Below are 16211 nucleotides of genomic sequence, written 5' to 3'. Positions count from 1 at the left end.
TCACAGTTTTTCATTAAGCGGAAATGCAAAGCTCCGTAATCCCCCCTCCTCCTCCTCACCGTGCCGCAATCCCACTCCCTCTACATGCATATCACACAATAACACTGCTGCACTCACTATGTATTCAATGAATGTGTATTCACTTTATTGAAACATATTTTCACTAACAGAGAACACAAAAAATCATACCTGCACAATGCAGTGGCGCAGTGTTTCCTGCATCACTGCACGATCCATGCTGTGTATGTGCCTAATCACGCGAGATGTGATCAAATTCAAATTCAGAAACAGCTTTATTGGTTGTACACGTCATTGCACTTGATACAGTATCGTATTACATGCAGTCAGTTTGCCCCGAAATGATTCTTAAAAGTGGATTGCTTGATTCTTACAAGCGGATTATTTTACATTGGTTAGTATAGGAATGATTTTATCCCAGTGGTTTTGATCACTATATGCGGTTGTTTCTTACATCAGTGATTCTTAAACAGAGTGCACTGTATAAACAAATACCTGCAAGAAGCGAATGATATATTTTCTTCATTAATGCCATTAAAAAGGTTCCTTAATGTGAGTCTTTCACATTGGAAAACATGATGAAAATACATATGAAATAGATTAGCTGGATTCATTGTGTTAGCTTTATTCTACCACACCCCGCACCCACCAATCACAACAAGTATAGTGACAGATGTATTAATGTATAGTAACAGCTGTTTCAGTTTCACCCCACAACTCAGACCCATTTCTTCCTTGCTTGCTTTCTTTCTCACTAAATATATTGCGATCCCTGAATAGATACACAATACAATGAAATAAAATATATAAATGAACTTACTAAAATTTTCACGCAGTTCTTTGCATTCTGGAAAGAAATAAAATCCTGTTTAATTAGCAGAAAATTAAAGCTTCACTGTCCTACAATCCTGTTCAGTTTGACACTACAATATAATCCCTTCTTCTTGGTGTCTGTGTTAGTTTACTACATTCTGAAAAGAGTTTAGTTTCATTAAAGCTGCAGACAGAGACAGACAGACAGACAGACAGACAGAGCCCCACAATCCTGTTCAGTTTGACACTACAATATAATCCCTTCTTCTTGGTGTCTGTGTTAGTTTACTACATTCTGAAAAGAGTTTAGTTTCATTAAAGCTGCAGACAGAGACAGACAGACAGACAGACAGACAGAGCCCCACAATCCTGTTCAGTTTGACACTACAATATAATCCCTTCTTCTTGGTGTCTGTATTAGTTTATTACATTCTAAAAAGAGTTTAGGCCTTTCTTTATGAGAAAGAAAAAAAAACACCTAATTGACAGTAAGGTTTGTTTGCATTCCCCCCCCCCCCCCCCCGAAACCTGCTTGAAAACTACATGGGTGTCACTCTGAGGGCCGAATAGAGTAGAATAGAATAGAAGATTATAAAAGTGGTTGCGTTAATCTCTTTCTTTTTTATAACTATAACGTGCAGTACGATGCATGCTTTTTCTGTACCAAATATTTCAAAAGGTATTTATTTACCAGACTTACCCTCTTTAAAACGCTCTATCTCAGAATCTATTGGGAGAATAGAAAAAGGATGACATGTAAGGACCAGGAAGGTTTCTGCTAATGCCTTCTTCTGTGTAATGTGTGTGTGTGTGTGAGATATTGAAAGTGTCTGTTTATTCTCCTGCTTGTTTATTGACTGGATCTTGTGATATTATAGGGAGTTCATCCAGAACTTCAAATCAGAAACCCTGCACAGGTAAAAACGTACCATTGTTTGCCAGCTCCTTATCGGTCTGTACAGAAGCTAGAGAAACAGAACAAAAGAAAGAATGAACAATTCCATCTATGACTTTGCCATTTTACAGTTTCACATCTTGCAGTTAAACTTACCCTCTTGGAGGGGCAAATGTTTCTTGATCTTTCCAGCATCTGAGACACACAAATGGAAAAAAAAGAATGTCTTTAATTCTGGATATTAAATTTGCACTTCAATAACAAAGAATTGAAATCCTGTTTAATTAGCAGAACATTAAAGCTTCATTGTCCCAGCGTCTGTGTTAGTTTACTATATTCTTCCAGAGTTTAGCATTTTCTTTATCAGAAAGAAAAAAAGAAAATAATACCTAATTGATAGTCCAGTTGGTTTATATTTCCCTCAAAATGAACAATGTTCCTCCCCCCTTGGAACCTGCTTGCCACTACATGTGTGTCACTGTGACCCCAATAGAATAGAATAGAAGATTATAAATGTGATTGCCTTTCTTTCTTTGTTCTAACTACAACGTGCAGTACAATGCATGCTTTTTCAGTGCATCTCCTTCTGTACTGAATATTTCAAAGGTATTTATTTACCAGACTTACTCTCTTTATAACGCTGTAGCTCAGAATCTATTGGGAGAAAAGAGAAAGTAAGACAAGTGAGGACCAGGAACATTTCTGGGAATGTCTTCATCAGTATAATGTGTGTGTGTGAGAGAGAGATATTGGAAGAGTCTGTTTCTTCTCCTGTGGGTTTGTTTGTTGAGTGGATCTTGTGATATTCTAGGTAGTTCATCTCGAACGTCAATCACTCAAAAAGAAAAAAAAAATCCCACTTACCCAGTTTCTTACAAGATTCACATCCTGCAAACAAAAACACAACACTTTAAATCACATTCCATCCCTTTTTAATATGGCCATATAGTAAATGTTACTCACAATGCATTACTGTATTCATGTACAGCATCCCAATTCACTCTGCTAACACTTAGTGCCTGCTTGACACACTCTGCTCCAATACTCTGTTATCAAGCTTACCTTCACTGAGGGGCTGTTTCTCATTCTGCACAGACGCTAATAGAAAAATGAGAACAACGATCAGCTTTAATATTCAGTCAGACACTACAATATAGAACTAAATCCTTCTTGGTGTCTGTTAGTTTACTGCATTCTTCCGGAGTTTAGTTTCATTAAAGTTACAGACAGTAAAACTGAACAGGATTGTGGGGCACTGACTATCTGTCTGTCTGTAAACTCTGGAAGACTGTAGTAAACCAACACAGACACCAGTTTACTTCAGTCTTCCAGAGTTTAGTTTGATTAAAGCGCAGACATGCAGATAGACAGCCCCACAATCCTGTTCAGTTTGCCAATACAATATAATTCCTTCTTCTTGGTGTCAGAGTTTAGTTTCAATAAAGCTGCATACAGACAGACAGACAGACTTTGACTCACAATTTTCTGGATTCTAGATATTACATTTGCACTTCTATAGCAGAGACCAAAGATGCTTTACTGGAATTAAACATAACTTCTTTTGCATGTTGTTTGTTTGTCTGTACCATTGCTAACAAAGGAAAGAAAGTGAGAAAGTAGCTTTGCTTTGACTTGATTTCAAATTGACAAGGAAGATATGAGTACAACAAAGTTAATTCTGGTGCATGAGGGAATGTCACATTAAAGAATGTACCTTTCACATGTTTTTTGCATGAAAAAATAACCAAGAGCCCAATGATTAAAAGTGCAATGGTTAGTAGTATTGCAGCATCTGTAGTCAAAGATGTCTTGCTGGGCAAGTTACTGGAATCTCTGCTTTCTGTTGAAACAACCGTGTCGTCTGTGTCTCCTGCAGAAACACAAATATACCAAGTTAGGAATCAAATGAATAAATGCAGAAAGACTGGAGGGGCTGATTAGCTTGTTAGTTTAATTTATTTCAGAGATCTGAGCAGATTCAACTTTCTAAGAAGTAGTAGTAGTAGTTGTGACCAGGCCTGACCCTGCTGCTGCTGCTGTTAGTTTATCTATAAGCTCAAGGGCATGATACTGTTTCTCTCTTGACAACCGACTTACTTCTTCCAAAATGTAAAATAAAAGTACGTTCAAATTCAGATTTATCAAACGGAACAGAGTTGAAGAGCACAGGGTAGTAGACTGCAATGACTTTAGTTATGACATCGGCTGTTGGTGCAGAGCAGCCAGACCACCAGTGCTCCAAGCAGGGAGATAGTGAAAGATAGGGGGGCGATAGTGTCATTTCATAGGCGCTGTCAGCAATAACACACTCCAGAGTGTTCAAATATGGTCCAAAACTTGGCTTCACCTCATGTCAAACAACAACCCTAAGGTGTGCGGTTATGGGACCATATTGGAAAACCCTGGAGTGTGTTATTGCTTTCATATTGTGATGAACATGACAATGGAGACGGCACACCCCTCTCTCTGGTTGATTGCTTGATTGTTTATATCTGAGTCAAGTGCACGCAGGAGATTCGGGGCTGCATTTAAGGCAGTCTGACTCTTGTGTGGGGCAGAAGCTGGACTGAATGCTGACGAGCTGTGAGCGAGAGGCTCAAACCGAAATAAGCTCAATTGAAAACAAAACTACAAATAACTAGATCGAGAGGCTCACTTAGTACGAGACTGTGTAAAATCAAGAGCAATGAGCTTTGTGTTTCCTTCAGAATAGTTTTAGCTGCAAGTAAACAGAGGCAGTGTCAATTGGTGTCTGCTAAGAAATAATAATTGCTTGACTGACGGCAGTGCACATTTAAGTAGAATGGAGGAACACCTGAACGTCAGAGACACGAAAGGACGCCAGGGGGCAGGACTGGGGAATGCTGTCAGTTTAAGGAGGACTTGGTGATCGAGACTTTTGGGAGGGTTTCCAACTACCAATGCAAGGGAAGTTTTTAAATACTTTTCTTTTAATTCTGTCCTTTTAATGTACTTTTATTGATTGTATTTCTGGGGTGGGATTGTGTATTGTGAGGGGAGTTTTTAATTATCCTGATTAATAATAGATGTTGTAATTTAGAGCTAATGGGTAACTAACTGAGCTGTATGTTGTCTAAATACCCAAATGAACTGCACATAAGCCTATATTTGATTCAATAACTCTGATTCTATCTGTCAACTACATGTTTGCAGATTCACTGGTGTTTTTATAATAATGAGTGTTTTGGTTTGGTATTGATTTGGATTCACTTTATGTTTGCTCTGTGTATTTTTTACTTGATTTAATGGATTCACTTTATTGTTTACTGTGTGCATTTTAGATATTTCTATATACTTGTGTTATTAGTGGTAGTCTGATTTATATGCAGCCTTATTGACTCCAGTTAGGTGGAATGTTTTAATTATTAATAGTGATTGGTGATTTTTAATGCTCTTTTTTTGTTGTTTGCCAATAAATGTGTGATTATTGTTTTATACAAGTCTTATTTCCTGGTGCTTCTTTTATTGTATAGAACACCCAGCAATCCATTATTTCTGGATTTAATCAAAGGTGGTGGCAGCTACACGCTACTCTCTGCAAACCCATTTGTTACACTACCCTACCTTGGGAAAGGGATTCATTACAATATATATATATATATATATATATATATATATATATATATATATATATATATATATATATATATATATATAAGAACACAGCTTTTATAAATCCTGTTTTAAATTTAAAAAAGAACACCGTACATAGTTAATGTCGTTAACCATGTCTTCAGAATATTTTTGCCAGTTGACCCATAGTAGCTGGGTTCATGTTTAGGGGAAAGAAAACAGTCCAAGCAGCGTTTCTTGAGCTCAAAAGTGTAGATTTTGTATTCAGGATGCAGGTGATAAACTCCATACACGTTTACTATTGTTAAGTTAAAGTTTAACCACCTTAACTACTACTAACAGCAGAGGTATCACTAATATAGCTTTAGGAGGAGGTCACATGACTATCTGGAAAAAATAATTGAGCCATTACTTTTTAATAACATACTTGTTCCCAATATTGTTTGTCGTAGACATTCTGTTTTAAAATCAGTGTCCTGTCTGCCAAAATTAAAATAACCCCTTTTTATTAAAAATGCCAAATTTGAGAACTGGCTTCAACTTCCTGAACGAAGTGAAGGCCCCACCCCTCTAATAGATCACCATCTTGTTTTTTCTAGGCCTTAACTTTAAACCACTGCAGTAATAGTTGTTCATATCAGAACATACACAAATTCAGTAACTAAAAAAAATTGGATAGAAAAGATTTAGGTTTGCTGGCCAGCAAAAGAGAAAAGATAAGAAAACAAACATTGAAAATGTTAATTCACCACACTCCCATCTTGTGTTCAATAGGCAGAGTGCTCTGCCGTGGTGCTACTTAACATAAGCTAGCTCTTATTGAACAGTGTGTTACAAAGAGAGAACTTTCAAGATGGCGGAAAACACAGCGTTATTTTTTGGATGAATTTATGAAAGATTGTGCAGAAAATCTGCTATTTAATGCCTCTATTGCACTACCATGGCTTTAGCGGCAGTGAATTCAAACACATGCAAGAGTCCTGTATGGATTGGAAACTATGTTGAGAGCATTTTTGTTGCATTTTTTATTTAAAAGGTAGCTACACGACAGTTTACGCTTGCAATTAATATGTTTCTATTATATGTAAGTATTGTTGTACAGCAAAATAAAATAAAAAAATAAAAAAACTGTCCACAAATAGAACAATGTATTTTTTCAACAATTATTCAACCCAGTAACATTTTTATACAGCACATAAAAATGAAAAACGTTTCAAAGAAATTATTTATTCAAGGAATATTTGAATACATCTGTGAATGACTTTAGAAGTTTGTTTTGCAACCTCAAGTGCAACCTTGTGCATTTCCATGCGCTCCTGCAGCTGCCTTTTCAAAGTCTTGCAAAGTCTTACAACTGAAGTACTACTGTTTGTTTTTTTTCTCTCCAATATTAAGTCTTATAGTACATGTATAATTTTGTTTATAATGTGCTCTTGGTTAGATAGAAATGAAACATGGCAAAAGTACCTCATTTTAGTAAAGCTCTCTTACTCTAACATCCCCTTTCTGCCATGAAAAAAAAGGGTTTGAAGTTTTCAGTGTAGCCTATAATACTGCTGTGGTTTTTCAGCCAAGATACAATGTGAAGCCTAATAATCTCGTAGAAATAGCAAACTATATAAAAAAACAGCGTTACATATAGTTCACCTTTAACACAGCGCTATTTGTGCATTACATTTCTTTTTAAATGCAGTTAAAAAAATATTCCTTAAAGTAAGGACGACCGAACAAACAATAACAAGCAGAGCGTTTCGAATGCTGCATGTGATGCTGCAGATTCACTGCGTTTAAAAGGAAAAAGTCCATTAATTATGCTGTTAATTTAAATAAACTATCAGATTATTTTGGTCAAAAAGTCCAATATGTGGGGAAGTTCCACCACAGCCGCACTAGTATTGTATCTCTGCCATTTTGAAATGCGGACCGAGTAAGCTGGCTCCTCAGAAAGTTAGCTAACGTTACGAAGCGCTCTCGGCCTGCAGGTCGTTTAATAGAAAGCGCCACGTAATGCTCTGGAGCGCTCTGCCTATTGAACGCACCCCATGTTTCACTGCTACTGCTGGTGCAGATGCATGCTGGGAGCTGTAGTTTTATTCCAATTCCTTCTCAGTATTTCCAGTATAAAACACAAATATTTACAGAGAGAGACAGAGGAACTGTCTAAAATAAAATAGTGTGAAAGAAAGAAAGAAAGAAAGAAAGAACCACCTCACCTCCATCAACACTGCGCTGCTGAGAGGTGAGAGACGACAGGGCAGGGTCACTGTGTCACCCACACGGGCAGAGACCAGGGCCACCGGCACCTCCACTGAGAATGAGGAGTCTGGGATGAGGGAAATAAAAAAGAAAACGTGTGTCAGTGATCCCGTGCCGCAGCTGGACACAGCTAGTCTTATAAACTCCCCTCAATAGCGGCTTCTCAGGTGTTTGTGGTGTTGCGATCAAACAGCGGCTCCCAACCCACCCTGCAGCAGTGAAGCCAAACTGAGTCCTTCTATTAAAACAAAGTGCAAACGAGACGATAAGAGACAGGCTCAACTGTACATATTTTTATGTTTATCTTTGAGCAGATTACAATCCAAGAAGAAGTGCTGACCAGGCCTGACCCTGCTGCTGCTAGTTTATCTATCTGAGACCAGAACTGTGTTTTTGGTATTAACGGGAAGTTACTCACCACTGAAGGCAGCCTTTAACTCTATTTGCCCATCCTTGGATCTCACCACACAGGTAATGGTGTTCTGTTGCTGGGGGGCGTGTCCCTGTTGCCAGGGGAGGTGTATCTGGCTGCGCACAGTGACCAGTCCTCTGCTATCCAGCTCCTCACTGCTAATGAAGTGTGCTGTCCAGTCTGAGCCCCTCTCATCAGTCCACAGCAGCTCTGGAGGGGGGTACCAGCCCTCCGACACACACAGCAGACAGTGACCCCCCCTGGCCGGGGCTTCAAGCAGGGAGACAGAGGGGGGCTGCCCTTGGCTGGGGGAGTAAAACAAGGTGGTCACACACAGCTGTGTTTCCTATGCAAATTTATTTTCTATATTTTCCTATATTATAGTGCAATATGTGACAAGTACAAGCAGGCACAGATTTCACCTATTTATTGTTTTGGGGCTGTAGTGAACATAAGAACATAAGAAAATTCACGAACGAGAGGAGGCCATTTGGCCAATCTAAGCTCGTCCGGTTCCTAGTAGCTGATTGATCTCAAACCTTTTGTCACGTTGGGTCTTGTACGAATAAAATGAATCTTAAAAAGCCCACATCAGAATTCCCCTCTTAATAATGATGAAACCAGTTTTCTTCATTATTGCAGCATTTTCTTATTTGTCAAATACATTTTTGTACCTGTGAGAAAATAAGATTGTATACTCCTGTAGTAAACATTTACTACTAACTACATCCCTTCAAACTGACCTGTGAGTTGCAGTTGCACGGCGGCCTGCTGGCTCCTGGACTGGGTGGATACAGAGCAGGTGTATGTGCCCTGGTCTGTGACTCTGGTGCTGCTGAGCAGCAGTGACACATTGCCTCTGCTCAGCTCTGCTTCAGGGAGCTGGACCCTGTGCCTGTAGTCTTCATGCTGTGCCTCTGTCACCTCCTCTCCCCTCTGGTAACACAGCACCGGGGCTTCACTCCCGTCCCTGCTCCACCTCACCTTCATGCCCACAGCAATGCGTCCCGGGTTCAGCTGGCAAGGAAGCACAGTGTCCTCACCCACGAGAGCAGACACCGTGCCCGCGGGCACCTCCACTGCAAACACGGCTGAGCGAAAACAGAGAAAAAACACAATTTGAAAGTGTCCTGCAATCCTACCTTCTGATCTGAACTACAGCTCCCATCATCCCCCACTAGTACTGCTAGTGCACAGGCATGCTGAGAGCTGTAGTTTCTGATTCTATACTGGGGAGCGCATGTATTGAGAAAACAAAAGGAACACTCACCTACAACCTTCAGTTGAATCTCTGCTGCGCACTGCATCCCTGCTGAAAGCACACAGCAGGAATACGATCCTTCATCAGAGCTCCGGACCTCTCTCAGCTGTAGAAACACATTCCCCTTCTTCTGTTCCTCCCGAGACAGGCTGGTGCGCCCCCTGTACTGCTCACTCTGTGCTTCGATCACATCTCTGTGGATCATGTAGGCGTGCACTAGACTCTCTGGCTCTCTGTACCACCTCACCTCCATCTCCTCTGCATTGGTATCAGGGGGGAGGAGGCACAGCAGAACTGCATCCTCTCCCTCCTGGACAATGAGAGGGGAATCAGGGACCTCAAAGGTAAGGGAGGCTGTAGGAAACGAGAAAAAATATTTAAATGATTCAGACAGTCCCTCTAAATTTCAATCTCCACAGTTTTATATATTTTACAGCAGTGACACCAAAACATGATTCAGACTGGATTACTGCATATAATAATAATAATAATAATAATAATAATCTCAGATTAAATACACCTGTTTCTGGAAGGCCCCAGAGTTTGTTAGAGAGCATATCTAAACAAACAGCATCATGAAGACCAAGGAACTATCAAAACAAGTCCGGGATAAAGTTCTGGAGAAGCACCAATCAGGGTTGGGTTATAAAAAAATATCCCAAACTTTGAACATCCCCTGGAGCACTGTTAAATCCATTATTAAAAAATGGAAAGAATATGGCACAACCGCGACTCTGCCTAGAGAAGGCCGTCCACCAAAACTCAGTGAGCAGGTAAGGAGGGCATTAGTCAGAGAAGCAACCAAGAGGCCAATGGTAACTCTGAAGGAGCTGGAGAGATCCACAGCTGAGATGGGAGAAACCGTCCATGGGACAACTATAACCCGGACGCTCCACAAAGCTGGGCTTTATGGAAGAGTGGCGAGAAGAAAGCCATTGCTGAAAAAAACCCATATCAAATCCCATTTGGATTTTGTCAAAAGGCATGTGGGAGTCACAGCAAACATTTGGAAAAAGGTTCTCTGGTCTGATGAGACCAAAATTGAACTTTTTGGCCTTAGCGCAAAACGCTATGTGTGGCGCAAAGCCAACACTGCTCATCACCCTGAGAACACCATCCCCACGGTGAAGCATGGTGGTGGCAGCATCATGTTATGGGGATGCTTTTCATCGGCAGGGACTGGGAAACTGGTCAGGATTGAGGGCAAGATGTATGGAGCCAAATACAGGGAAATTCTAGAGGAAAACCTGTTTCAGTCTGCAAGAGACCTGGGACTGGGGCGGAGGTTCACCTTCCAGCAGGACAATGACCCTAAACACACAGCCAAAGCTACACTGGAGTGGTTTAAAAACAAGAACCTGAATGTCTTAGAATGGCCCAGTCAAAGCCCAGACCTCAATCTGATTGAGAATCTGTGGCAAGACTTGAAAATTGCTGTTCACCAACGGTCCCCATCCAACTTGACAGAGCTTGAGCAATTTTGCCAAGAAGAATGGGCAAAAATTGCAGGATCCAGATGTGCAAAGCTGGTAGAGACTTACCCAAAAAGACTCACAGCTGTAATTGCTGCCAAAGGTGCTTCTACCAAGTATTGACTCAGGGGGGTGAATACTTATGCAAACAACAAATGTCTTTTTTTTGTTTAATTAAATTTTGTGTCACAATAAAAAAATATTTTGCACCTTCAAAGTGTTAAGTATGTTGTGTAAATCAAATGGTAAAAATCCCAATTAAATCCATTTTAATTCTAGGTTGTAACACTACAAAATGTGGAAAAGTCCAAGGGGGGTGAATACTTATGAAAGGCACTGTATATATATATATATATACATAAATTCATTAGGCTAAATTATAAAAATAGGTCTTAAGCCTTGATTTAAGAATAGCCACTGTGGGTGAACTTCTAACATGATTAGGCAGAGAATTCCACAGTTGCGGAGCCCGAACACAGAAAGCAACCTCTTTTCCTTCTGAGCCTAACCCTTGGAACAGAGAGAAGGCCACTATCAGTTGACCTCAGCACATGCTGAGGCTGATAGGGGGACAACAACTCAGACAAGTAATCAAGTGCCAAACCATTCAGTGCTTAAAGGTGAGCAAAAGGATTTTAAAATCAATTATATATATTACTGGGAGCCAGTGCAAAGAAGCCAGAACTGGAGTTATATGAGCTCTCCCTTTTGTATTGGTGAGGACCCTTTCAGCTGCATTTTGCACAAGCTGTAGTTGTGATACGGCTTGGCATCTAAGTCCAGCAAACAGAGCATTACAGTAATCCAATCTCGAAGGTATGAAGCCATGGACTACTTTCTCTGCATCGGAAATAGACAGAAAAGATCGAATTTTGGCAATATTTCTGAGATGGTAGAAACAAAGTTTTATAATCTTTTTGATGTGTGACTCAAAACTTAAGTAGAGTAAAAATAACACCTAAATTTCTCACTTCAGATTTCAAATTAGGAGTTAGGTAACCCAAGTTTATTTTTGACAGGTCAAGTTGTTGCTGAGCACCCACTATCAAAACTTTTGTCTTATCAGAGTTAAGTTGCAGAAAATTTTGGGACATCCAAGTCTTTATGTCAGTAAAACACTCCAGAAGGACTGATGTTGTAGTGATATCACCTGGTTTCACTGAGATGTATAACTGCGTGTCATCTGCATAACAGTGAAAATTTACACCATGCTTACGAATTTGGCCTAGAGGTAGCATGTATAAAGAGAATAAAATTGGACCAAGGATAGAACCCTGAGGGACACCACAGTTGATATTTGCTAAAGAAGACATTGACTCCCCCAGTGAAACAAAAAACTTAGAGAGGTAGGATCTAAACCAGTTTAGTACATTACCCGCCAGACCCACCCATCCCTTTAGTCAATTAAGGTCACTAAGGTCCAAAAGAACCAGAATGGAAATTCTGGAAACTAAATTTGAATCTGCACTCATCAGTAAAATATTTGTTACTCTAACCAGGGCAGTCTCTGTTCTGTGATTAGAACGAAACCCAGATTGAAACTTTAAGAATATTGTTTGAACTCAAGAAAACATTAAGTTGTTTAAGTACTATTTTTTCAAGGACCTTTGCTAAAAACGGGAGGTTTGAAATGGGTCTAAAGATACTCAGAAGTGAGCTATCTAAGTTAGTTTTTTAAGAAGGGGCTTAACCAGGGCAATTTAAAAAGAGGACAGAACTATTCCAATTTCCAGTGAACTATTTTCATAAGAATATCATTGCACAGGAAACTAAAGATATCCTTCAGAAATCTAGTTGGAATTGGATCTAAAGTACTAGTTGCAGGTTTCATCTGCATTACAGTCATGTTTAATTCCTCAGCAGTAATCAAAGCAAAAGATTCCAGCACTGTTTCCCCCAATCTGTCTGGGATACTTAAGTCAGGGCCATAAACTGGAATTTGATCCCAAATGGACTTTATTTTATTTTGAAAGTAATTAAGAAATTCTTCATACTAAAGATCTTGAAACAGAGTACCTGTTGTAGAAGACATAAATACTTTAATATTGCATTACTCACCTGCAAATATAAATCCAACTAGAACAGTTGTCACAGTAAATTCAATAAGAAAATCCATCTTCTTCATTCCTGAAACATTCCAAAAGGTTAGCCTCCAATGACAAACAAACATGATTAATATGTGATATGGGGTCCCATTCACAAAGTCAATTTTAAGTTATAAATCCAACTATATATAAGTGTTGAGAGATCTAGCATCGTAAAATAAATAGTGAAAATTTATTTAACTGTATCTCATTTTGGAATATGCATTCATTCAAATCCAGCGACAGCATGAATAAATTACAGGAAATTGACCAACATTAAGGTTAATACAACTTGTGCTAAATTCGACTAAAAGTGTGAGGTCCTTAATAATAAATAATTTAACACACCTTTTAGCGTGGTACATTTTAAATGCTATGGGCTCTATTCATTATTAACTGTCATTGTTTTGGTGGTTTTGCGATAGCCCATGGCATGCTTTCACTATGCATTCATTAAATGCTTTTGGGAATTCATTTTTTAATGAATCATGTATTCCTTCGTGGGAATGATCCCTCATTGATATTAATGTTCTAATTAACATTGCATTCCACACTCCTTTATAAACGTTAATCTGCGTTTTCATCGGCCACGTTAGAGATGGATGAAAATGATTGTTCACAAAATGATACGAGAATGAAAAGCTGTCTCAGAAAAGCTCAGTTCAGATCAAAAGAAATTAGCTTTTAATAAAGGAGGTGGTTAAACAGTGTTCCTCTTTATTTGGATCAAAAGCTTTATCGACTTTGGGAAGAAAAACAATATAGGAATTCATAACAAACAAACTGTGCTTTAGGAGGAAACCATCGTATTGTCGCCGATGTACAGAAGTGTGGGCAGGAATTGAGAGGTTCTATAAAAACCTGGTTCATATTTATCAAATAATATATTTTTTTATTTGTTTCTTGATTTATTTAAGTGTGATCTTATATAATGCATTATGTCCACATTTATTACAACCACTGGAGTGAACCAACCACAATGCTAGAAATGAAGTACACATCAAACCATCAAATCGAGCCTGAAAGTAACCTGTTACATGTCCGACCACAGAAATCAGTTTGAGAACATGATCAACTCTAACAAATATTCCACTGCACTCCAAACATTTTTAGAAGACAATTCTAAGAAGCTGACCACTCAAGATAAAAGTGCATCCACTAGCTATGTTTTCAAAATGGGATCTGTCAGACTGAATCTAACAAACAGTTAGCAAAAAAAAAGGCCAATGAAATCTACTGGTTTAAAATGTAGAACAGAAAAAAAATGCAGTCATTCATAAAATAAAATAAAATACTGTGAAATGTTACACAAAGTAGCTTTGTAGCCCAATACCGTAATAAAAGTTTAAAAAGCATTTCCCCTAGGTTGCATTTTGGAAGGATGTGTGAATAAACAGCAGTGTCTTGTGTGCAAATAAAATGTCAGAGGAGTATCTTTGTGTCTGGGTGTGTTTTAATCAAGCTGGTATATTTGGAAAATATATTCTTTGTCTAAAGATTCTGTGTCTGCTTTAGTTCTTTTTCCGCATCTTTCATTATAGCAGCAATGAACCACTGCCCTTTTTCAACGTAGCAAAATATATCAATCAAATGCAAGTACAGAAAATGATAGGCATAGGGGTAATTACGTTTATAAAATATTAGTAGAGTACATAGCAACTTAAATAACGAATCCAAGCAGGTCGTGGCACTTAGGTACACGTTAGTTGTTGAAGGAAAACGAGAGGCAACTAAAGTTCCAAGTTAGCACAAAGCAGCAAACAAAAAACACTGTAATGATTCATTTTAGATCCTAAATTTCCTAATTAGAAAATTAACCCAAGCATAATGTGAAAAACAACAATAATGAATAGAGCCCTATATGTATATTTATAAGAACTTAAACTAATATGAAACTCATGGAATTTATTTTATCAGTATACACACACACACACACACACACACACACACACACACACACACACACACACACACACACACACTACAAAATATGAGTAGACTAAGGCTAATTTACACATATAAATAGTGAAATTTGCACCCACTTTCACCCTTTCTATGACACTCGGAAGGAGAAGAAGGAATGGCCTTACCTTTCCTTTCTCTTCTGAAATGTTTTTTCCAATCCACTCTTCACCGAAGGTTGTGACCCTTTTAGAAAAAGTTAGATTTTATTTTAGTTTTAAGGCAGCTTTCTCACAATTAAACAACATGAAGCACATTACACACACACACACACACATATAAAATTTTATTTTTTTAACTGTGTGCCAGACGAGCATGCACGCTTCACCGAGAGTATAATTACACCTCTAGTGAACTTTGGACTTAACTTCCAGTGCATTTTTTAAAAAGAAGCGGGGAGACCAAACACAATAAACACCAGTGTGTAGTGTAACCGTCAGTCTAAAATGGGAAAGTACTTACACACACATACATAACCCATCAAAATCACGAAACAAGCATAGTCTCCCACAATCATATTCAATTCCTTCTTGGTGTGTTAGTTTAGAACATTCTTCCAGAGTTTAGTTTCATTAAAGCTGCAGACAGTGACCCACAATCCTGTTTAGTTTAACACTACAATGTAATTCCTTCTTGATGTCAGCTACCTTACTACCTTACTACTTTACAAACCGCTAACCAAGATCATGCAACAGTCTCTTGACACAGGGGTTGTACCGACAGACTGGAAAATAGCAAACGTAATACCGATCCACAAAAAGGGAGACAAAACCGAACCAGGTAACTACAGACCAATAAGCCTGACTTCTATTATATGTAAACTTATGGAAACTATAATAAGATCCAAAATGGAAAATTACCTATATGGTAACAATATCCTGGGAGACAGCCAGCATGGTTTTAGGAAAGGGAGATCGTGTCTAACTAACCTACTTGACTTTTTTGAGGATGCAACATTGAAAATGGATAACTGCAAAGCATACGACATGGTTTATTTAGATTTCCAGAAAGCTTTTGACAAAGTCCCGCATAAAAGATTAATTCTCAAACTGAACACAGTAGGGATTCAAGGAAATGCATGCATATGGATTAGGGAGTGGTTAACAGGTAGAAAACAGAAAGTACTGATTAGAGGAGAAACCTCAAAATGGAGTGAGGTAACCAGTGGTGTATCACAGGGATCAGTATTAGGTCCTCTGCTATTCCTAATCTACATTAATGATTTAGATTTTGGTATAGTAAGCAAACTCGTTAAATTTGCAGACGACACAAAAATAGGAGGAGTGGCAAACACTGTTGAAGCAGCAAAGGTCATTCAAAATGATCTAGACAGCATTCAGAATTGGGCAGACACATGGAAAATGACATTTAATAGAGAAAAGTGTAAAGTATTGCATGCGGGCAATTTTTGTTTATTTAAAAATGTGCATTATAAATATCATAT

The 16211-nt window shown here is 38.6% G+C and overlaps 1 long non-coding RNA gene across 1 annotated transcript; it reads right to left on the bottom strand.

The window, feature by feature from the left end:
* Nucleotides 1–662: 662 nt before the first annotated feature.
* LOC117966590 (uncharacterized) lies at nt 663–3569 on the bottom strand. The gene is made up of 7 exons (XR_009320247.1): nt 3441–3569; nt 2591–2824; nt 2354–2380; nt 1883–1921; nt 1761–1796; nt 1532–1558; nt 663–865 (listed from the first exon to the last, which is right to left on the bottom strand). It is a non-coding gene; the product is annotated as an uncharacterized LOC117966590 (long non-coding RNA).
* Between the last annotated feature and the right edge of the window lie 12642 nt (nt 3570–16211).

This window comes from Acipenser ruthenus, chromosome 54 (assembly GCF_902713425.1).
Source record: "Acipenser ruthenus chromosome 54, fAciRut3.2 maternal haplotype, whole genome shotgun sequence".
Classification (NCBI taxonomy): Eukaryota; Metazoa; Chordata; class Actinopteri; order Acipenseriformes; family Acipenseridae; genus Acipenser; species Acipenser ruthenus.
This window is presented reverse-complemented; position numbering and strand designations above follow the sequence as displayed.